Below are 23,387 nucleotides of genomic sequence, written 5' to 3' on the forward strand. Positions count from 1 at the left end.
AGTCATTACTTTCTAGCACTCTGTGGCCCATATTATATACTAAAAAATAAACCAGAACTGGGCCTGGGATTATTTATGGGCTAACTAAACACACCAATGACATCTGGAGTTGAAACGAATTTGTCTCCCAAAATTCTTCTCCGATTCGTGTCTGTGAAAAGGGGAAGGCAGCAATTTTCTGAATGTTCTGTGAATGCGCAGCCATGTGATGTTCCACACCAGCATTTAACATCCAGTGATTTTATATCTGCAGTCAATATTTAACAGTACTGGACATGTAACATTTAAGAGTATCTGGCAGCTGACATGCAAGAACATGTAGTAAAGCTCTCACTACGGAAAGGAAAGGAAAGGAAAGGAAAGGAAAGGAAAGGAAAGGAAAGGACAGGACAGGACAGGACAGGACAGGACAGGACAGGACAGGACAGGACAGGAAAGGACAGGAAAGGAAAGGACAGGACAGGACAGGACAGGACAGGACAGGACAGGAAAGGAAAGGAAAGGAAAGGGAAGGAAAGGAAAGGAAAGGAAAGGAAAGGAAAGGAAAGGAAAGGAAAGGAAAGGAAAGGAAAGGAAAGAGAAAAGCCCCTCAAATAAGATGTATTTTTGAAATTTCCACAGCCCGCTTTCTGTCCTGAATATTGGTGTCTAAATTTGAAAATCAAAACCTTGCACAATTGTGATTCTCCCCCTCTCCGGTTTAAAAAAAAATCAAGTCTCTTGACATCATCTTGTCTAGAAATTTTTGATTGTCTATGGTCACGAAGGAAACAAATCAAAATGAATAATTGATTATTTTATTCATATACTATCCTATTCTGGGTCTACTGAAAGGAAGTCCTGTGTTATGCAATGAGGCGGACTCCCAAGAATGTGTTCTGAGGATTGCTACCAGGAACTCTTTAGTTATTGAGCATGCCTCTATCCTCTTGTAAGAAGTTTAAGATTCAAAGCAAGAAAGGCTACAAATGGCCGCGTACTAGATCTGAGAGATTATTCACTTGGCTATTCACAGCTGTGCATTGTCTGAGACAGCCATCCAGTGAATGCACATGCAACCTGCACACGTGTGTGCACACCCATTTAAAAGAAACAGCTCTCATGCCTACAGTTTACAGTACCTGGATAAATCTGGGCTTTAAATCACATGTTCAGCTGCGCATGCATTGAACGCAACATAAGAATTGCTCAATGCATCTATAAAGAATTGTATGCTTTAAACAGATTGTATGTGCATTCATTGTCACTTGTGAACAGCACTAAAGAGTTAATTTTTAGCATTCTAGAGGACACAACTGCACCTTTTATGCAAACTCATGGGATTTCAGACATATAATCTCTCTTTTTTCCTCTCCCCTTCCCTCTTAGAAGATAGTAAATTAGATGGGTAGGCTGACATGAGTCAGTATGAGCAACAGAAGGCAGAGGAAAACGCGATCCACGGAAGCCATAAGCCTTACTTTGGAAAGTGGTAGGCCTTTCGACAACTCCCCTAACTATGATCCAAAAATCACTCACCAGACTGTCCTATTGAAGGCCTGGTCTTGTGGGTCAAAAGAAACATTCAGAATGGTGCTCAGAGATCACAGCTGTGGTGTCCATTTAGGACATGTGCCTATGTATAATTAACAACAAACCTCAAACTTCTATCGTATGGCTTTGTAGCATCTTTCAAAAGTGTTTGGAATGATCAGAGAAAAGGAATGAGAAAAGCTACACTAAAGGCCAAGAGAATGGCAATTCAGGCATTCTTTCAACATTTAAGCCATTTCCTGTTTGAGACATAACTCGGGAAGCCCTAAGACTAGCACCTTTGTGAAAGTGTGGTATCTGAATTTCCCAACATAACTCCAACATAACTCCAAGGAAGGAGAAATAATGCTAATTCAATCCATTTACAGGGCTGGCTTCAGATAGGGACTTGCCACTGAAATTTGGAGGCGAGAAAAAGTCGCTTTGACATTTGGCTTAAATTATGGGTTCAATCAGTGCCAAATTCTACTTTAAAAAATCTGGAAGCTAATCTGAAATCTGATGCATGCACAATTATTCTGCCAAACATTAACCCTCATCTGGGATGTTTTAATTCATTGCATTCAGCCATTGTAACTTTAAAAAAAAAACACATTTTGTTTTGCATGAAACAAATTTCTTAAAGGTCGAGAGAGGAAACTGTAAATTAAATTTGTTATGCAAGTCTCACCTACACAGCTTCCTTTCAGCCTCCATGAGTCTTCTCGGCCTGACCCAATCTATGGTATTGTTCCATGTTGATATTCAAAAATTATTGCAATTGGCCCTCAGGATATTGATGATCATTCTCCGTCATGATCATTCTCAAGATCATTCTCTGTCATGATCTTTCCCCCCTTCAAGGAGGCAGTGTCTACAGAAGGGATATTCTTTTGCAAACTGGATTATGGGTTAATTTGTTAATTAGACATAGGCAGCCCAGGCCACCCTGCTGCTATATGCAATTTAAAAGTTATACATTCCTGCAGAACCTAGGAGCTACCAGTTACTTCCAATGACAGGGGCCCAAGTTCTAAAGGTGCAGAGAAAGTTGCCTGTGAAATCTCTGCCCCCAAATCCTGTGCAATTTGTACTTGAAAGAAAGTAGAGGAATTGGTTACCACCAACAACAATCAGCATCAAGACTAGCAAAACCCATTGCTTTGGTCCAATTTGATGTGAAAGAATTAATCTAGCCAATATGAGCTGCTTTATCTTAATTGAACTGTCTTAACTCGGAATCTCAAGTTAACCGGGCCTTGATCCTTAAGTCAAAATGGAACCTCTGGTATTTCCCCGGCTGCGACATTAACCACTTACTTGGGAAAGAAAATTTGCTTCAGTATGAACATATTTAGGATGTGGCCAGATTTATTGCACAACTGAAAAGAAACCACAGATCTTTCTCATGTGAGCACCTTGCACGTATGTGCATTTTAAATATATATATCACCTTTCTGAAGAAAATATGTAGAGATGCATCTGATGAGAATGAATGGCGTTAAATCTAACAAACAGAGGAAATAGTAATGCAAATAGCTGAATTTCAAATGGCATTTTTCTCCATTTGGTTTTATATGGACTTGGTTGCTGTGTCTTTCGACTTCCTCACCACCTCCCTGGCCAGACGTGTGAGTTCTTTAGTTTTATGTAGGATTTTGATGATGATTGACAGGTTCTACAGATATCGGCGTGTGGCTTAGAACACAACCGTTCCATTGTGGTCACCACCCTTGTGTGTGATGGTGCCCTGTGTGTTTGTGCCTAGGTCTGCACAGGTCAAGTGGTTTCCATTCTTGGTCTTTTTTAATACCTTCAGACCTGTCAAAAGAGAGAGGGGGGGGGGGCTTAAACACTGACTTCCAAATCACTTTCCATTTTTTCCCCACCTTTGGCAAAAACTGTTTCCAGACTCTCATGCTGGTTCATGGGAAGACACTTTCAAGTCAAAACTTCTGAACTGTGTCGGTTCAAGAAATGACAGAGAAAAGGGGCTACCAGATAGTTCTATCCAGAAAGAAAGAAAGAAAGAAAGAAAGAAAGAAAGAAAGAAAGAAAGAAAGAAAGAAAGAAAGAAAGAAAGAAAGAAAGAAAGTTTCTGGCAGCCCGTTTTTATTGGCCTAGTGGACCCTTATAGAACTAGGTTAACAACCGGCAGCTTGCCCCACCGCCCAGCCCTAAACAGCCCAGTAGAAGGTGTGACTTCAGCCTTGGTGGTAGGGAACCAAGCGCAAGGAAGCTGGAATGCAGGCGCTGGTGTGAAGTGATTGTTCCCAGAAAAGAACTCGACGTCTCCTGGCTGTTCCGGAGCCGCGGCTAGAGGTCCCGCCGAGCTCAGAGCGGCGGTGCCGACGGCGGGGCGAGAGGGACTCGGCGATACCTTATCAGGAGAGCTCTGCGGGCCCCCTCGTCGTCCCTTCCCACCGGAAACAGGGCCAGTGGCCAAGCGACCGCCGGGGAGAGGCGGCGGCGGCGGCGGCGGCCGTCGGGGGAGAGCGCCGCGCTCTTCTCCATGCTGCCCTGGCTCTGTGCCGCTCGACGGGCCCGAAGGTAACAAACACTCTCCCTCTTGGGGCTTGAGGAGGGGGCGGCAGGGGCACGGAGGGGACGGGGCACGAAGTCGCCGTCGAGGCCCGGCGGTGAGCAGAGGGAAGGCGCTGGAGACGGCGCCGGGACAGCTCTGGAGAGGCGATGCTCAGGCCCCGTCGGGAGGGAAAGGGGGAGGAAGGCGCGCATTTGAAGATTGAACTGCGGTCTGCCGGCGGAGGCGGCCAAAAGTGCCGATCCGCCGCTGTGGGCTGGGCTCCCGGTGCTCCGTGTTGGGTGCGTCCGTCCTCGGCTGGCGCTGCACGGAAGTCCTCGGGAGGCGTCGCTTTCTGACGTCCTCCTCTCGGCTGGGTGGCTGATAGAAGACGGGCGCGGTTAGGGTCGCCAGGGGGGACAGCCGCGCAAAGACGCACACTCACACACACCCAACCCGCAGGCACCCACGCGTGTCAAGGGCGGCAGGGGCACGTTCCACGGCCCGCGTGGTTCACGCGGTTTTGAGCCACGATCGGCCGTTCGGCACTAAAAGCCACGCTCCCCCCGTTTGGCTCTAGGCTTTAGAAAGGGCCTGGTGGCACATGGCCACCGTGTGGCACGCGAAAAGTGAGGATCCGACAAACTGTCACACGTGTTCTCCTATGTTTTTGTGAACTACAACTGAATTCCAAGGGATTGATTGGCTGTTTTGGCAAAGAATTATCATTGGCTGTATTTGGATGTGTGACACTTTACTAATGGAGCAGAATTAAATTTGGCTATATATTCCCACTGTCACTGAGGAAGAGGGCTTGCACTCTTAAGCTCACGCCCTGAATAAATCTTTGTTGGTCTTAAAGGTGCCCCTGGACTCTGATTTTCACGTGTTCTTACAGTTGCCCATAGAAATCTGGAGAGGGGGGGGCGGTTTTCAACCGCGTCTTTATGAGGTTCTGCACACGTCGAGGCCGTCTATATCCCCCCCCCCCCTTCAGTTCAGGCAGGCAGCAGATCCCCCAACGCTTGTGCCAGAATCCGACCCGGGCATTCTGCAAGGTGACCCGTGGACATCTCAAGCGGCCTTCAGCTTGTTCTGCAACACCCCTCGGTTATTTCCCCAGAACTTCCCTGTGGGTCCTTTGAGGTGGAATGCGTCAGACCTCGAGCTTATGCCTCCTCCATGTAAGGCAATGCGTTGGCAACAAGTGTGCTTGCGCCATTTGGGCGATTGTGCGACGGTCTTGTTTTGTTTTGTTTGTTCGCAGTTGTGCAATTGCGCTTTCGTTTCCCGCGGCAGGATCGTTGGCCCCGCTCGTGTGACCCCTGAATAACGCAGCGTTGCCCCCTGAATAACGCCGGGGTCGCGCCTCCACACATGTGGGTTTTCTTGTAGACACGGCCCTGAATCATTTAGCAGTTCAGCCCTAACTTTCCTCCGAAGAGCTCAGGCCACTTATATCCACACAGCGACCCTGTAAGGTAGGCTAAGCGGGGCGAGGGCTCCCGGGGAGCTTGGTTGCCACATGAATCCAGATCTTTGTGACCGCTACGGCTTCCCTGCTTGCCTCTTGAAGGCGGAAATAAAGAGCTTGTAGCTGACCCTGCCCGCCCGGGGAAAGGTAGGAGGCGGATAGGCATTGCTAAACGTGTTCGTTGCAAAGCAGACGGGGACAGTCTAAATGGGTGTCCTGGTAACGTTTTGTTCCTGGAGGACAGAGGTAGTCAACCTGTGGTCCTCCAGATGTCCATGGACTACAATTCCCATGAGCCCCTGCCAGCAAACGCTGGCAGGGGCTCATGGGAATTGTAGTCCACGGACATCTGGAGGACCACAGGTTGACTACCCCTGCTGAAGGGAACAAATCACCTTCTCCCTCCCCCCGCGGGGCGAGCTGGGAGATTACGGACTGTTTTGCTTGTCAATTGCCACGATGCGGCCAATCCGAATGTCGCCAGAATAAGGGGGCTTCCTCTTCATACCCAATAAGTCATCTAGATCTTGTGTTTTAGGGAGGGGGCGGGAGTTGCTTTTGCAGGGACGAGGGCAAAGGTGGCTGGGATTCTGTTACAACGCTGTTTCCAGACACACACTCGCGACAGTGAAGCTAGGTAACTGTGTCCAGGGGCATCCTGGGTGAGAGGCCGGCTTTTCTCTTCAACAAGAAGTGCAAATCAAATTGCACTGGGCAACCTGCAGTCATTAAAGCAAGAAGGAAGCTTGAGAATTGTCAGGCTATGGGTGAAAGGATCTGGAGTTCTGATCTGGGGTGGGCACCCAGAGTTGTGCAAACAGGACTTTTTTTGTTTGTTTGTTAAAATCCAGAAGATGTCTTCTCTCCAAAACCCTACATAAATTGCATAACTGTTTCTCCAGAGGGGTAGTCACTAGTAATAGTAGCGTTACATCTACAAAGTGATGTATGGAAAGAAGACTAGCTCCCCTTCAGAAGCCAGTAGATCCTTAGGTTTTACTGTGAGTAGATTTAGGCAAGCAGCCGTGTTGGGCTGAAGCAGCAGAACAAATGTAAGACCAGTGAATTTTTATTCAAGGGATGGGCTTTCGTGCACGCACACTTCCGCAGATACAATAGCCAGAAAGGCGGCTGCCCCTAGGAGCTTACAATGTAGTGTAGGAAACCACACAGGAAAAGACGGCAGGCAAATGAGAGAAAAGGAAGGGGGGGTGGATGTAAATGCTGTTACAGGTGAGTGAGTGGATGATAGTTTAAAAGCTGCAAGCTGCAAACAAAAAAACCAAAAAATATCCAATCACGCACGCGTTTGAAAACTCCAACTGATGTCTCCAATCCATGAAAGGCAAGTTAGATTTGCTGTTAACGTCAGTAGAAAGAGGCCTGCACACACCTTGTATGTCACTTGAATCCATACACTGGATTCTTTGAGCCTATTAACTAAATATTCCGAAAAGCACTTTAAATTGTTTTTGTGGCTGGTGTTCTTTGTGAGTAAAAGTACCCCCACCCTCAGGTTCAAAGTTCTCATCTCCCAATGGATACAAAAGCAGGCAGAAGTCAGAAGATGGGTCGCTGGAATCTGGAAGAGCCTCCAGTTCCTTTAGGTTAAGCACCGACCAGCCTTTTGATTGGATGTTTGGTTTTCACATTCACCATGGAAGTTCTTAGAGTTGCAACCTTATCCACCACCCCTCTCCAGAAAGGTGTTGTGATTCATGGATGTTCACCTGGAAAGAAAGGTTGGTCATGAAGGTGCCACAGGATTTTTGTTCTGTTTTGGCTTTGCCCCGCATCCCACTGTCTCTGTGTTCCCCAGCAGTCTCCAAACAGAAGCATGCAAAAGTCCTGCCTTGAAATATACTTTCCCCCTTCCTCCCTTTTTTTAAAAAAATAGTTGTTCTGGAGAACTGAAAAGCTTGCTTGTTGATGTGCACCATTCTGGTTGATCTTAGTAAAAGGAATTACACAGATTTTGTTTTTCTGCACTCCGGGATCCGGTTGCATCTGGCAAAGGGGCCCATGGAGGCTGATGCCCCAATACAACCTGGTACTGTTGTTGTTGTTTTTTTTTGCTGCAGAGCTGCCCCCCCCCCCCCAATTCTGAACGCCCCATGGGCAGAAATCTAAAATGGTTCGCTGTGTTCTTTCAGAAAACAACAAGAAAAGAAAGACAGGTTCACAAACGTGGTACTTAACTAATATAAGAACTATTTAATAAAGAACATAATGCTACATAATTAGAGGTAAAGATAAGGTTCCTATTCTAATCTAAATAGCTGGATGGAGAGAGATGCTTGAGGCATCTCCCTGCCACCATGTTGCAGACTTTGAGAGATGGAGAAGAGAGAGAGGAAGAGACTGGGGAAACAGGAAATTGCCCTCTAGGGACAGGTCAGTGAGATCAAAGGTGAGAGTGGTCAGTGTCCTATCTATCTCACTAGCTCTATGGTAAAGAGAGTTCCTGTTTACAGCCTCACAAGTCAGGAGACGTTGCACAGAGAGCTGTTTCCAGCACTTTAGATGGCTCATACAGTGTGTCTTCTGAACTTAAACTGACCAGAAGGGCAGGTGCCCCACTATGAACTGAAGAACTCTGCGGGTGTGTTTTGTAAGTCTGATTTCTCCACGTCTCAGAATACATCCAGTGTTTCCCCCAGAAGATATTTATTACATTCAGTGACAGGGGAACTCTACAGTATGCAGAGGTTGCAATCCACAGCCAAAGGCCTGTCATAACTTTCATCAGGACCAATTCAAATAGCACACACAGCACTATGCAGGCCTTCAATTTCACCAGAATCATCTAGCAGGATGTTTTAAAAGGTGGCGAAGGGGAGATATTTGATGGAAGGGTTGCCAGCTGCCGGGAGAAAAAAAATGTTCTGTCTTTTGGGGTGTTATTTTCCAGGTGTTATTGTTTACCTCCAAGCCAGAAAAACCTTCAGTTCTATAAGGGCCTCTTGTGGCGCACAGTGGTAAGACAGCAGAGATGCAGTCTGAAAGCTCTGCCCATGAGGCTGGGAGTTCAATCCCAGCAGCCGGCTCAAGGTTGACTCAGCCTTCCATCCTTCCGAGGTCGGTAAAATGAGTACCCAGCTTGCTGCTGGGTGGTAAACGGTAATAACTGGGGAAGGCACTGGCAAACCACCCCATATTGAGTCTGCCATGAAAACGCTAGAGGGCATCACCCCAAGGGTCAGACATGAGTCGGTGCTTGCACAGGGGATACCTTTACCTTTATCTTTAAGCATCTATGGGAAGGACAGGGCCTGCTAGCAAGGTAAGTTAGCAAACAGGTCTTCAGGTTTCTCATAAGCATCCTATGGAGAATGCCCTGCAGTTGTGTCTGGTGGCACCTGTATCAAGTTGCATCTTTTTTTCTTCTTGGAAGAAGGAAAAATAAAAGTATCCAATTATTTTGTTTCTAAGTTGGTTGGATGTTTGACACCGTGTGGAGCATGCTAGTTGGACCAGACCATTTGGTGTGACTTTCAGTCAGGTCTTGAGCAGAGCCAAGTCATTTGAGGTCAATGGGTTTAGAAGCTTGTGAGTCCTGGGACTCAACTGCTGGACAGTTTCTCTAGATCCAATAGCGGATGGCTGGGTTAAAATCCTTCCTTTGCTCTACATTTTAGTGGGATAAATGCTTTGTTTCTGCTCAGGTGTGAAAGCCAGAGAGTAACTATGGGCCATTTCCCATTTCTCAACCTAAACAACCTACTAAGTTGCTAAAAGGTAACCCTCTGCAATCCTAATTTGAATTTAAACTTTATTGAACACAGATTCAAGGTCTCAAGTAACAAGACACCAGTGGCACCTTTAAGACCAACAAAATTTTGTCCAAGGTGTGAGCTTTGGTGTGCATCATCACCAACTCTATGCTCATTCCACACCTTGGGGTTTAGTTCTGAGCAACCAAGGGTGGGATCACCCTGACTGCAGTTGCTTCCAGATCTGAAATGAAGGGTTGTCCTACCTTCCATGTTATCCTCACTGCTGCCTTGTACAATAGGTTAGAGAAAACAGCTGGTCCAAGAATCTGGAGGAGATTTGAACCAGGTTGTTGCTAGTCCCTCCTTCAAGCCATACAATGTAGCCTCCTGTATATCATAGAGGTATAATAGGCAGGTGAGAATCATCCACTGAAAGCCCTCCCACCCCCCACTAGACAATGAACCTGGAGGATTTACAGTGGTCGCCACTCAACTGGTTCAAAATGTCCGAAGTGGAGGGACCAGGTCTAAGAACTGGGGGCGTTATTTGAGTGGGAAAGCAGCATATAAATGTTTCAAATGAATAAATAAGAGTTGTGCAGGAAAGCAATCCTAATGAAAAAGTTATCTGGGTAAATAAATAGAATTACCGCATGGCGGTATTTTTATTTTATTAAAAATCTGAATACAGCATAAGACATGAGGGCTGTTTGCCTGCTCCTTCATAGTTCTCTGTGCACACGTGCGGGGGCGGGGGAGTAAAATGTTGATAAATTGGCAATTTGGCTAAACAGAGATATTTATAATAAGTTCCAACTGCTTTCCTCTGGTCTTGATCAGTCCGTAGGCTGAGAGAATCGGGAAGGGAGAAGTAGAGGGAACAATCAGATATCCCGGTACAACTACAGTCCTTGGGAAGATAATTTGGCAGATAAGTATTTGGGAGAGCGTGTTTTCTGATGTCCCTCTGGTCTGTTTTGGGTTGAAATTTATGTAGAAGGAAGCGGACCTGACATTCGGGGGAAATGTTCCGGATCGGGACCTATGAACGGAAGCAATGCCCTACGACCGGCTTCTTACTTCATTTTCTTCCGTTAGGGTTATTTCGCATGGGGGCTATGCCCACTTCCTCCAGGTGGTTTCTGAGGGAAGCATAGCCCAGAACAGAACCCGGTTCTTTGGGTCCATTCTGGGCGACACAGCGTTTGGTTGCAATGCCTCGGAATAAATTCCTTTCCCTCCCCTTTTATTTTGGATTCATTCCCCTCCCCCCCCACCTGAGGAAAAAAACATTTAAAACACGATCCAACGAAAATGAATCATATCTGAGGTTCTCATCCGATGTTTGCTTAAGTGGAAGTAAGTTCCACTGAATTCAATGGGCCTACATGCGAGCAAACGTACTTCTGTACAATTCGGGAGGCGGAGAAAGGTTTGATTTTGGCTGGACCGTGTCGTCGCCCCACCCCCACCCCCACCCCCACGGGGAAAGGTCTTTCGCCATTTGAAAAATTATTTTAAATATTTCTTTATTGCTAGCCTCAGTGCCGTTTGCAGCTTTAAGGGAGCAGTGAACCATCCGGCCGAAGCGTCGGGGCCGAGCTACAGAAACGCTCTGATCCTTCGGACAAGGCGACCTCAAACCTCTTGCCCCGCCGAGCAAATTTCAGGGCGCTCCAAGCCGCCCCTTCCATGCAGATGTGCAAACGCTCGCAGCTTTAAATCTGCTTGCAGGTTTCCTCGGAAGCAAATCCGCAGTGGGACGCGACGCTCAGTTTCTGGAGCTCATGGAAAGGAGAGGGGTGGTGAACGATGGGGGCGAAGAAAACCAGGATCCTGGCTTTGCCCCTTAGTCAGTATTGGGGTCGCCCCCCACCCTCCCGAAGGGTGCTTGAATAGTACACTCCCCACCCCCACCCCAAAGCAAAGAAACCGCGGCAGAGATTTCTCAGCGGGAAGACATTTCACTAAAGAGAAAACCCACCGTGGCAAAGATCCTTAACGTTAAAAGAGGGGCCAGTTCAGTTTAAAGTGAGCGCAGTTGAGTGGGAGGGTGGGAGGGGGGGGGTCTGCAAGATATCGAGGTAGCGGGAAAGGGGGAGGGGGCTTTCACCCAGAGACGCTCCACGCCTTGGGCCCAATCCACCTAACCGCGCGTCCAAGGTAAGCTCTGTCGAACGGAATGGGAGTCCGGCGCATCCTTGGACCCTGGAGAAGTTCCAGGCCAATCGGGATCGCGGCCATCAAGAGCGGCGCGGAAAGGCAATTCAAGGCCTCGGGTTGGCAAAGAGCGCCGACGTTGTACCTGTGGGGGGCGGGTGGGGGCGGGGGGGGCGGGGGGGGCGGGAACCCCTCGGTCCGCGTTTGCCTTGCAGCTCTATCGGGTGTCGTCGCAAGAAGCCAAGGCGCAAAATCAGTCCTGCATAAGCGTGCGCAGGAGCCAGGCGTAGAAGGGTTTTTCGCTCTGACCGCCGCGCAAACCAATCCTAATCGGAAGGAAGATCCGTCTGGTTCAACGGGGTTCCCTCCGAAGAGAGCGCGCGCAGATATGAACCGAAGAAAACGAAACAGACTGGTTTCCAAGCCGGGGAGGGGGAGGGGAGTCCATGGGAACTTGAGCGACCCTGTCCGAGGCGTATTTACTTAGGAGTAAGCGCAGTCGTACTTACCTGCGTCGGACTGCAGCCCTAAACTCATTTCCTTTAGGGGAGACGCGCCTCGTGATTTGGGGTGGAGGGTGGCGGTGACTCTTGTCACGGCTATTTTCTCTGGCGTTTCAAACCCGCGGTTGCCTCCCTTTTACTCGGGAAATGGGGGAGGGAGGGAGGAACACGCCGTCCAGCCCTCGGGCAAAGGGCTTTGGAAACGATTTTAAACAGAAAAGGGTTCACTCTTGCTTATTTCAGCCAGACCCCTGCGGCTGGTTAGGCGGGCACTGCCTCACGGGGCCGGTCTCAAACTTTTTACCCTTGAGAAACCCCTGAAACATTCTTCAGGCCTCAGGAAACCCCAGATGCAGCGCAATGGTGCAAAATATGGCTGGGAAGCAGAGCTGTGGCCACGCCCACCTGGGTGGAGCTACCCTCCCCTCCCCAGGCCATTTTGTAGGGAGGGGGGGTGAATCAACGGCCATATATGGTCATATCACCTAATAAACGTCTAAGAAATTTAACTATATATACATATATAATCAACTCCCAGCCCTTCGAGGACCATCAAGAAACCCCCGGGTTTCACGAAGCCCTGGTTCAGAAAGCCTGGCCTAATCGCACAGCACACATGATGCGCGGGTTGCCTTCTAACCCTACTCACAGCCCAGCTGGAGGAGGTGGGAGTGGCTTTGCGTGTCTTCCTGTTACCCTGGGACAGGGGTAGTCAAACTGCAGCCCTCCAGATGTCCATGGACTACAATTCCCATGAGCCCCTGCCAGCATTCGCTGGCAAGGGCTCATGGGAATTGTAGTCCATGGACATCTGGAGGGCCGCAGTTTGACTACCCCTGCCCTGGGAAATGTGGATGTCCTTGGGCAGATCACTCCTCAGCTATTCTGTCTCACTAGAGCAGCTAGGAAACCCTCTTTCCGCAGGCCAAGAGAGTGCGTGGCGTGGCGTAGCATGTTTGGTAAATTAGGTTTACTCAAAAGTAAGTTCCACCGACTCTTGTCCCTTTGCTTCCTTTTCGTTCATCACAAGGTTGTCTTCAGAGGGCTCAGGGGTTGGTTACCTGAATTTCATGCATAGTGGTAGAGCCAATGGCCAGTTTCTCTCTGGAAAGCAGGGATGGCCTAACTCCAAGAGCTACATGGGCAGGGAGCCCCTGCCAGCAGGGCTCATGGTGATTACAGTACATGGCTATCTGGCAGTTGCTCATGGCAATTGTAGACCATGGACATCTGGCAGGAACACACAGTAATTGTGCTGGCAGGGGCCCCTGGGAATTGTAGTCCATGGGCATTTGGCAGGCACTCATAGGAATTGTGTTGGCAGGGGATCATGGAAATTGTAGTCCACATAAATATTGCAGGATCACATGGTATTGTGTTGGCAGGGGCTCATGGGAATTGTAGTCCATGGACATCTGGAGAACCACAGTTTAGCAATCCCTGCTCTAAAGGGAGTGGATGTTCAACAGGAACCGGGAATCCTCTTTCCCACCCCCCCTCCCTGGAACTGCTCTGAATATCTGGAGCTCCTGTTGATTATATGGAGACCTGCTTTAGTACTGACACTCATAGAGCTGGAAGGGACTCTAGAGGGCATCTAGTCCAACCCCCTGCTCAAGGCAGGATCAGCCTCGATCATCATTTACTTTCTAGATGCTCTGTCCTGTCTGTAGCACAACTGTATGCAGCCCTGCAAGTGCTATTACTATCGCTTCAACCCCATTGTCTTAATCAAAAGACTGGGTAGTGGTTAGGCTGATGGACCAGGCAAAAACACAGCTTCAAATCCCGGCTGAAGCATGAACCACTCTGGTATTAGTTCAGTAGCTCTTTTCTAGGCCAAACTTACCTCACATGGCTGTTGTGAAGATAAAATGGAGGGGGCAGACCGGAGAAGCGGCTTTGAACTCCTTGGAAGAAGGATGGGATAAATATTTGACAATATTTCGGATATTTAGTCAGAAGAAAGTCCCCTTGGGTTGTATCCATTCAAATGTAGCCGTGTGGGTCTGAAGTAGCACAATCAAATCAGAGTCCAGTAGCACACCTTAAAGACCAACAAAGATTTATTCAGGGCGTGAGCTTTATGATCTAGAGTCTAGACCAGGGGTAGTCAAACCGCGGCCCTCCAGATGTCCATGGACTACAATTCCCAGGAGTCCCCTGCCAGCTGGCAGCTGGCAGGGGGCTCCTGGGAATTGTAGTCCATGGACATCTGGAGGGCCGCGGTTTGACTACCCCTGGTCTAGACAGTAGCTTTTCTCGTATCCCAGGCTGGCATCCTCACCTACTGCCAGATGCATTTAGCTGGGGAGACCTGGGACTGAACCTGGCACCTTCTGCATGCCAGGCAGAGGCTCTGCCGCTGAGCCAGGGGCCCGCTCATAAATGAAAAGTGTCATGGGGAGGGGGGAATAGTCTTCTCCTCCCAATATCATGCTTCACCCGTGAAGGTCTGGCAGAAGGACCTTAACCTGTGTAAGATTTTCCAGTTAGAAGAAAAGGAATGACTTGATTATTTATGGCTGAATTCCCTATCGGCCCCATGCACGTTTTGGGGAGGGGAGTATATCCCCCCAAATCCCCCATAACCCCCTCCTTGACCTTGAATTCTTGTGCCAAAATAAAACGGACAGAAACCTTCTCTTTTTGTACCCAGATTGAAAGCAGAACTTGTTCTATGAACTTGGTTTGGAAGGGGAAATAATGTCGCCGCTGGGGATTGTTGTATGATTTTATTAAGCCATAAATACTTGAATGCCCGCATACATGACCAGAACTTTGGGATTACGTGTGTGTAGGGAAATTTGGCTGGTGGTTGGTTTTTGAAGTGAGAGGGGAGGGGGCTCGAACGCGGCCGTCCCCTGCAGGCTGCTAAACTGCAACGCGATCTCGGGGTGGTGAAAAGGACCAATCCGCGGGAAGTTCTCCCCCGACAGCGCAACCCGGAGCAAAGAGAGTCCAACCCAAAAGAAAAGAAGAGCGGGGGGGGGGGTTGCCCCCTGTTTTTCTCTCCCCGAAGAAGCCCCGAAGCGGCGTACAAACACCTTTCCCTTTCTCTCCCCACAACAGACGCCCTGGGAGATAGGTGAGGCTGAGAGAGCTGTGACAGAACTGTTCTGGGAGAACAGCTCTAAGAGTGTGACTAGCCCAAGGTCACCCAGCTGGCTGCATGTGGAGGAGTGAGGAACCAGTTCTTGATTAGAGGCCTTCACACTTTAACCTATACACCACCTATGCCTCAGCACAAGGGTTTTAGGATTGCCTTGCAACCCCACTAGAAAACTAGAAAACCAGGAGTTGAGCAAGAACCCTGTGAGGTAGGCCAATCTGGGAATGTGTGACCGATGCAAGGTCACCCAACGGTCACCCAGTGCTGGGGCCTCAAAAGAACAGGGGGGGGTCGCTTCTGACCGACCCCCCCCCCCCCCGCTCCCCTCCAATGGGAACAATTATTTGTTGGGTTTGGAAGCCCAAAAGTTAAAATCTGGGTGCGGCCAGATTCAGAAGTGAGCAGAACCGCAACCAGTCTGTTCTCAGACCCCTATTCGGAGACGCGAGGGCGATAACCTGACTTAAAAGGGCCGGCTTCTCTTGCGGGAGTCAATCTAGGTCGTCCTCAAAACCACCCAGGACCATTCAGTTGTATCGGAATGTGTCTCCCCACTGCCTAAGTCAGGGCTGGGCAAAGTGTGGCCCTCCAGATGTCCATGGACACCTGGCGGGCCACAGTTTGCCCACCCCTGGCCTAAGTCACCCGTTTCCCTTTAACAGAGAGAAAAGGAGAGAAGAGAACTCCAACCACCAGCGCGCTTCCTCGTTCTCCCGTCTCCCTTTTTTGCCTTAGCCCGTTTCCCTCGCTTAACTGCCCCCTTTGGCCGGATTTCAAAAAAAGCGGCGGGGTCGTTTTGCTTTATGTTCCTTAAATCTCTTGTTCAGCTCTTTTCTTCGCGATCCGCGATGAAACGTCGCTTGTGTGCCTGACATCCACAAAGGGCCGTCGGTCCCCGGAGAGACCCTCTGGAGCGGACCCTTCCTCCTGCCGCCCGCCCATCAAAGCCACTTACGTAATGTTTTCGTTTTTGACCGATTCCGCGGCGGATTAATTGCTCTCTTCTACGTCGGCCCCTCACCAGCTGGCCCTTTATCTTAAACAGTGTTGCCTCCCGCCTCCTCCCCCCCCCGCCCTCCCCCAAATAAAACGTCTAGCGCGAGTGCCCAGAAGAGCTCTAAAATCGACCGACAACACACATCCATGAGCATAAAACCCTTGGTATATCGAGAGCCTGAATAGAGGGGTTCTTGGTTGGTACTGGGGTTTTAAAGAGAAAACCCCCCAGGGAAGGGGAGGGGGGATGTATTCGTCAAAGCCGGAGCCCCAGAAGCCCAGTCTGAAAATAATGTCTCCTCAGATCACAGGTCCCCAACATGGCGCCCCTGGGCACCAAATTGCCCACCTGCACCTTTCCTGGTGCTCACAAAGTTTAATGGTTCGAAGTGTACTTGCTTCTTCCTTTGGGCCGCTCCTTTTCCAATTTCCCTTCAAGGAGGGGGTTGAAGGGAGGGGGGGGGAGTGATAATGGAGTTTCTTGCCAGCCAGGATATAAATTGTTTTAATTAATGAATTAAGATAAGTTGGAAAAAATATAGGAAAGAGTTCATGGGGATTTGCCACGCTCTGCCCTTAGGAAAGAGGGCAGGTGATTCTTGCAAGATGCATCTAAGCCTCAAAAAGGTAGAACTCGAAATCTTCTTGCTTGCAGCAGTCCTCTTCAAAAATATCTCCTGAGATAATGCACTGCGCTTTTGCAGCTGGATTTTCCTAAAGTGGACTTCAAGTGCATTATCCCACCCGTGCAGAATGGGACACCTAACCCAGACTGAACCTGGTTAACGGGTGAACACACTAGACCAGGGGTAGTCAAACTGTGGCCCTCCAGATGTCCATGGACTACAATTCTCATGAGCCCCTGCCAATGAACTGTTTGCATCCCCTCCCCCTTTTCTACCTGCATGTTCAGCATAAGGGGGAAGATCCCCCATGGAATCTTCCTACCCAATGCTTTTCTGAGCATGTGGAAAAACAGACTGCTCTCTGCTGTGCATTGATAGGGGATACCAACCCCCCCTTTGCCATCAGCCAATTTATGGCAGCCCCATAGAATTCTGCACATATTGGATAATACACATTCAGTGTGCTTTTGCAGCCAGAGTTTCCTGTGCGAAATAGGAAAAGCTAATTCTAACAGTTAGCAGAGTAAATAAGTCACGCGCTGTATTTTAGGATTAGGAGAATAGGATTTATTTAAGGAAAGACCATACTGGATAGTACAGGGGAGAGATATAGATAGGCTGACTAGCACAGAGACAATGAGAGAGAAGCTTCCTAGAAGAAACAGGAAATTGCCCCTAAGAGTAGCAAGCGTTGTAAGGTCAGACCTTGGAATCTGGGGAGGCGTGGTACTTGAATGGGAGACCACTGAGGAAGTCACTGCACCCACCAAGGAAGGGCATGGCATGTTAGAAAACAGCTCTCTGTGTGATGTCTCCTGACTTGAGAGACTGTCAACAGGAACTCTTTACCATAGAGTTAGGGAGATAGACAGGGACACTGACTGCTCAACTTTGATCTTACTGACCTGTCCCTAGAGGGCAATTTCTTGTTTCCTCAGTCTCTTTCCCCTTTCTCCTCCATCTCTCCAGACTGCAGCGTGATGGGAGATGCCTCCAGCATCTCTCTCCATCCAGCTATTTCGATTAGAATAGGAACCTTATCTTTACCTCTAAGTATGTAGCATTAAGTTCTTTATTAAATAGTTACTATATTAGTTAAGCCTTTCTTTGTTTGTTGTTTTCATCCCACATGCACTCTGCCTCACACATGCTGTGCTAAAATCCACACTTGCTAACTTCCAGGATATTAATACTTTATCAATGCTTAATATCTTTCATGGCAAACCACCTGGAAAACGTGGTAGGGTTGCCATAATAAGTTGGTTGTGACTTGCTAGCATTGTGTATGCACGCACCTTTGGCTGAATTTCAACACAAAACAGTTTTCTCCGCTGCGGCAGCTTGGCCCATGCCTGTGCCTTAATGCCTGTCTTTTGTAGGAGAGGGTGAACCATGGAATATCATTTGCTGCATAAGCCCAGGCTTTGGCCTCCGTGCTCATACCTGGGAGCCTTTGGAACCCCTGGTGGGTCATTGGGGGTTGGGGAATGACATGGGACCAGAGAGGTTCCCAAGTCTGCTGAGTTTGGGGTAAGGTGACCAGATTTTAACATTGGTAAAGTGGGAGACCATTGACCGGGAAGGGGGGGGGTCTTGATTAAAATTTGGTCTATATGGAGCAACAAAAATTTTCATAGAATGTATAGAATGCAAGAATAATATTGTAATATATATATTTTTAATTTTAACATAAGTACAATTTGCCAGGTGCCCCCAGATGTCCCTCCAAAAGTGGGACAATCTGGTCGCCTTAGTTTGGGGGCACAGTCAGAACTCAGAGGAAAGGTAGAGGGGCTCTGCTACAAAAGAAACTGAGTCCAATAGTACCTTTAAGACCAACAAAGATTTATTCAAGGCATGAGCTTTCCAGTGCAGGTACTCTTAAAGGTACTATTGGACTCGATTTTTGTTGTGCTGCTTCAGACCAACACAGCTACCCATTTGGATCTATCTGCCACAAAAGGACAGCCATGGGGCCAACTGTTAGAGTAGGCAATGTCTGGTGTACAAAGTTAAGAGGACAAAGAAGACCCTGAAGGGGGCAGCAAGAAGACTGTTAGACAGGTCAGAGAGTTCAGGAGGACCTTTCTATCTTTAAGTGTGGCTGTTGTCTGTCCCTAGTCTGATACTCTCAGGGCAATTCCCTCTTTCTTCACGGAAGCTTTGCACTCATTCTCCTCCTCCTAGAGCTAGGATGTAGACAGCATCTATCCTCTGCTCTCTGCACTATCACAAATGTTCTTCTATAAATAAAACTTTCCCCCCTTTAACCTAAAATATAGTGTGTGCATGTCAATGACTGATCCACCCTGCTAACACCAACCACAGAAGGGTAGGAGGTTCCCAAGCAAATATTAGAAGATCCAAGAGTCTGTAAAGGAGAAGTGGGCATTTCCTGTAGACCCAACACTGAGGCTCCAGAACTGCTTAGAAGCAGCTGCTCTTTCCCCTCAAGGAAGGAAAGCCACAGGTCAGCTGGTGCAGAAGCACTAAGGAAAAGAAAAGAGTGAGTGTCAGGAAAGAGCTCCGTGGGTGCCAATGGGTGGAGCCAATGGGTAAACGTACGCTGGGTTCCCCATGAAATGGAGGAGGACTTTGGGATTTTCTTATGCTCTCATCTGCAGGGGACGTGTGTTGACAGCAGGGCTCCATTACTCAGGAAGAAAGCAGAAAGCTAGCCCAGCAGGGCAAAGGGCAGCAGGCTCCTTTTCTGGGTGCGGGGATTTCGGTAGGGGAGGTATTCAGACAAGCAACCTAGTGACCAGCCGCAGGGGAAATGTGACCATCAAGGTTCTGCTTTGACCTGAATCACGGAATTGCAGCTCCTTATAGCTTCTTCTTCTTTTTCTTCTTCTTCTGCAAACCCGCAACTCGCACCAGAACGAAAAACTAGCTCAGGGATAGTCAAGCTGCGGCTCTCCAGATGTCCATGGACTACAATTCCCATGAGCCCCTGCCAGGGGCTCATGGGAATTGTAGTCCATGGACATCTGGAGGGCCGCAGTTTGACCACCCCTGGACTAGCTCATCCTACAGTAGAACCAACACGGCGTGGTCTCCTTAAACCCAAACATGCGCAGAGATGCAAGAGGCTGATGGCCGTGATTAACTGCAGCCGCTCTTGGCACGTGGCTTAGAAGGGCTCCGGTCCCTCCATGTGCCTTTGATCCCCCTTCAGAAAAACAGATCCCTAATGCATGGCTCCCTTTGTACTGGGGAACAAAAGAGGGGAAAGTACAAATAAATACATGCCGACCGAAAGCTCGTCTCTTCCCCTCTCCCTCGCAAAGCATGCGTCGTCTGCTCTGCGGGCACCTTAAAAACCAGCCACTTTACTGCACACACAACCCCCCTCACCTCAGTTCCCACTAGCGGTTAATGCCAGTCGAAAGGAGCCCTGCCGTAACACCAAACGATGTCAGATTCTTGGCTCCAGCTTCTGCCATTTTCGCCTTGTCTGTTCTCTCCCCGTCTTCTGCCACTCGTGGAAGGATGGGGAGGGCTGGCGGCTGTGTTGTAGATGGCAGAGGATTAAAGAGAGATGTTTATTTTGTCGTAATCTCAGGCTGGCTCCTTTTTTGCGGGTTCCCCTGGATGCTGCTTCCATGGGGTTTTCTCCCTCCCACCAATGATGCACAGGGGGCCAATGGAACTGAATTCAAAGACATCAGTTATGGGTTTATGAGACAGGGAGATGGTTTGGGGCTCCGCCAAGGCCTGGAATGAGTGAGCTATCTCTATAGTTTAGATAGTTCTATCCTTTGCTTCTCCACAATGGAAATCCAAAGTGCCTGATACCACTCTCCCCATCGCCATTGTATCCTTGCTACAACAACCCTTTAAGGCGGGCTTTCTCAACCAGGGTTTCATGAAATCCTGGGGTTTCTTGATGGCCCTGGAAGAGTTTCCTGAATGGATGAGAGTTAATTAATCAATTAATTAATGTGTGTGTGTGTGTAGTTAAACATTTATTGGGTGATATGATCATATATGGTCATGGTGACCCGCTCCCCTTCCCAAATGGCCAGTGATGGGCCTGGAGGGGGTGGGAAGGGAAGGTGGCCATGTACACAGCTATGCTTCCCTGCTCTATTTTGCATGATCGCCACTTCTGTGGTTTCTCAAGGCCTGAAGAATGTTTCAGGGGGTTTTCAATGGTAAAAAAATTGAGAAAGGCTGTTTTTGTTGGAGTAGGCAATGTCTGGTATACAAAGTTAAAAGGAAAAAGATGACCCTGCAGGGGGCAGCAAGAAGACTGTTAGGTCAGAGAGTTTAGGACCTTTCTATCTTTTAAGTGTGCCTTTTGTCTGTCCCTAGACTGATAACTCTCAGGACAATTTCCTCTTTCTTCATGGAAGCTTCTCTGTCACTCCTCTCTTGAGCTAGAGATGTAGGCAGCACCTATCTCTATCTCTTCCTCTGCTCTATCAGAAATGTCCTTCCATAAATAAACCTTTTCCTCCTTTAACCTAAAAATAGTGCATGCATATCAATGACTTATCTGCTCTACTAAGAGAGGGTTATGGGCCCAGGAGCATGATGCTAATTAGGTAGAGAACCAAGTAGTTTTAAGGTAAGTTGGGCCCAAACTTCTGTGGCTTATTCAGACCGAGGTGTTTCAGACTAATGCACTAACAGCTACACCACTCTGTCTGCCATGCTTTTTGTTAGTTATCCTCCCTGCTGGGAGGGAAGGTACAAAACCAGAGCAAAACCATAACAGAAAGTGTGGGGCAGGCCTACTGCACTTGCTTGAAAAGGGGGGAACAGACCTTCTTTAACCGATATGGGCAGAACCACTCAGCAATCAGAAACTAGCATGATGCTCATCCCGCAGGAATTTATCAGAAATAAGTGGTTAATTAATGGCACATCGTCGTAAAAAGCAGGCGTCCCTGCAGGTAGGTAAGCACTATTCATTTTCCTTGGTCCAGATCTCACTGCAGAACAAAAGTGTTGGAAGTGAAGGACATTGTGATGGCTCCTAGGCTCAACCTCCACAGGGAACTGCCAGAGAGTTGGAAAGACAGATAGGCCAGGACACAGACAATACTCCCTATCTCTATTGCATTGCTATTCCTCAGTTATATGGAAGATTCTCAATCTTTTTTGGGTCTTGGGCCTTTTAGGAGGTCTTCTCAGGTTCCAGGACTCCCTGCAGTAGGCTGGCCGCTTGTGCGATGAACTAGGCTAAAAAAGGCCTATGCTAAGAGTGACCTAATTATGCTCAACATACCTTGTCTTATGCATACACGAGACAGATTTCTATCTTAAGGGAGCATGTTTGTTCATTTTTTAATGCATTAATTCAAGCACACACAAAGGAACAGATTACGTCATTTCTTTTTCTTTTTCTTTCCCTTTCTTTCCCTTCATTGATCCCTCAATGAATGATGTCATACATGACAAAAAGAGTATTTCATCAGTTCAGTCACCTTTTGGCTCCCTTTTTTACATTTTTCACCCCCCTTCAAATGCATGGGGGGGGGATGGCCCATTGAAAATGGCTGGTACAGATTGATGGGGGGTTTCCTAATTCTTCCTCCCCTTTCACAAGAACATAGCCTCTTCCTCCATCTTTGGTACCATGATGGCAGGATGGATTCCTACACCCTCTTCATCCTAGTTAGTTAGAAAAGATTCTAACTCTGCCTGTCCAACTCTCTATCCAGAAATGTATTTCCTATAATAAAGTGGTTAAATTAGAACAAAAAGGTAAAAAGAAATCTCAGTTTTGTTTGCTGTTTTCTTACCTGCACACACACAAGGAAGACATGGCTTCTGCCAAAACTTTTAACCATTGTGCATTCTGGTAATTATGTGAATATTCCCCCATAATATTTCCTACAAAGAGAAGTCCTCTACGACTATACATGGTATGAGACCATCATGCCAGCTGCAGCATGGGGTGTCCCAAGCAAAGCACCCTCACTGTGGGTGGGGGATCTATAGGAGAACTTGAGAGAAGCCATGGGATTTCTCAAAGCTTGAAAAAAATGTTTCAGGGGTTTCTCCGTGCTAAAAAAGTTGAGAAAAGTAGACAAAGAAATTTTCAAGCTGGCAATGGCAAAAACTTTATGCAAACAATTGAACGAGTCCCTAGGTATAAAACCTCGTTTTTGTATTCTACTTCATCAGTGAACTTATATTTCAAGCCATATAACTTAAGTATTAATATCAAAGGTCCATGAAGGTCGCTATGTTACAAATGACGCCATTTATTAATAGGCCCAAGTTATATGGCTTAAAATATAAGTTCGCCGATGAAGTAAACTACGAAAACAAGGTTTTAGACCTAGGAACTCGTTCTATTGTTTAAATAAACTTTTTGCCATCGTCAGCTTGAAAATTCCTTTCTTGTCTACTCCAAAAAGTTGAGAAAGGCTGGCTTGAGGAATAAGGCATGACTGTTATAGTCAGAACCACAATGTCTTTGCTCCTAATCAGGCACCCTTGAATTTACAAGCTCCTGTCTTTTGCACCTTGACTTAGCAGTCAGACTGATCTGCTTCTGGGGAAACACGCAAAGGATCAAGCTGAATGTTTAAATCTCAGTGGCCAAACTGAAGGCTGTTAAAAATCCTTCCTCACCATTCGTGTTAGATCTGAGAGCCCTTCTGTAGAAGGTGAGACTTATACTGCTTCGCAGGAAGCTGGGAAGTGTGCGAATAAGTACACCCCTGACCAGACTCCTAAATACACACACATAAATAGATCACAAAAGCCACAAACATAATTTTGGGGAAGAACTTCTGTTGACCCTGACA

At 47.9% G+C, this 23,387-nt stretch overlaps 1 protein-coding gene across 2 annotated transcripts in view; it reads left to right on the forward strand.

Annotated features, from left to right (window-relative positions):
- Positions 1-23,387, forward strand: part of TBX5 (T-box transcription factor 5) — a 110,427-nt gene that overhangs the window by 15,030 nt on the left and 72,010 nt on the right. The window contains exon 1 of one of the 2 annotated variants that reach the window (XM_077307998.1): positions 3,844-4,062. The exons of the other annotated variant lie outside the window; for it this stretch is intronic. The gene's annotated coding sequence lies outside the window, so the exon portion shown is untranslated. Of the gene's footprint in view, positions 1-3,843; positions 4,063-23,387 lie in introns of those variants that run through there. 2 annotated transcript variants of the gene reach the window in all.

Source organism: Paroedura picta, chromosome 13 (assembly GCF_049243985.1).
Source record: "Paroedura picta isolate Pp20150507F chromosome 13, Ppicta_v3.0, whole genome shotgun sequence".
Taxonomy (NCBI): Eukaryota; Metazoa; Chordata; class Lepidosauria; order Squamata; family Gekkonidae; genus Paroedura; species Paroedura picta.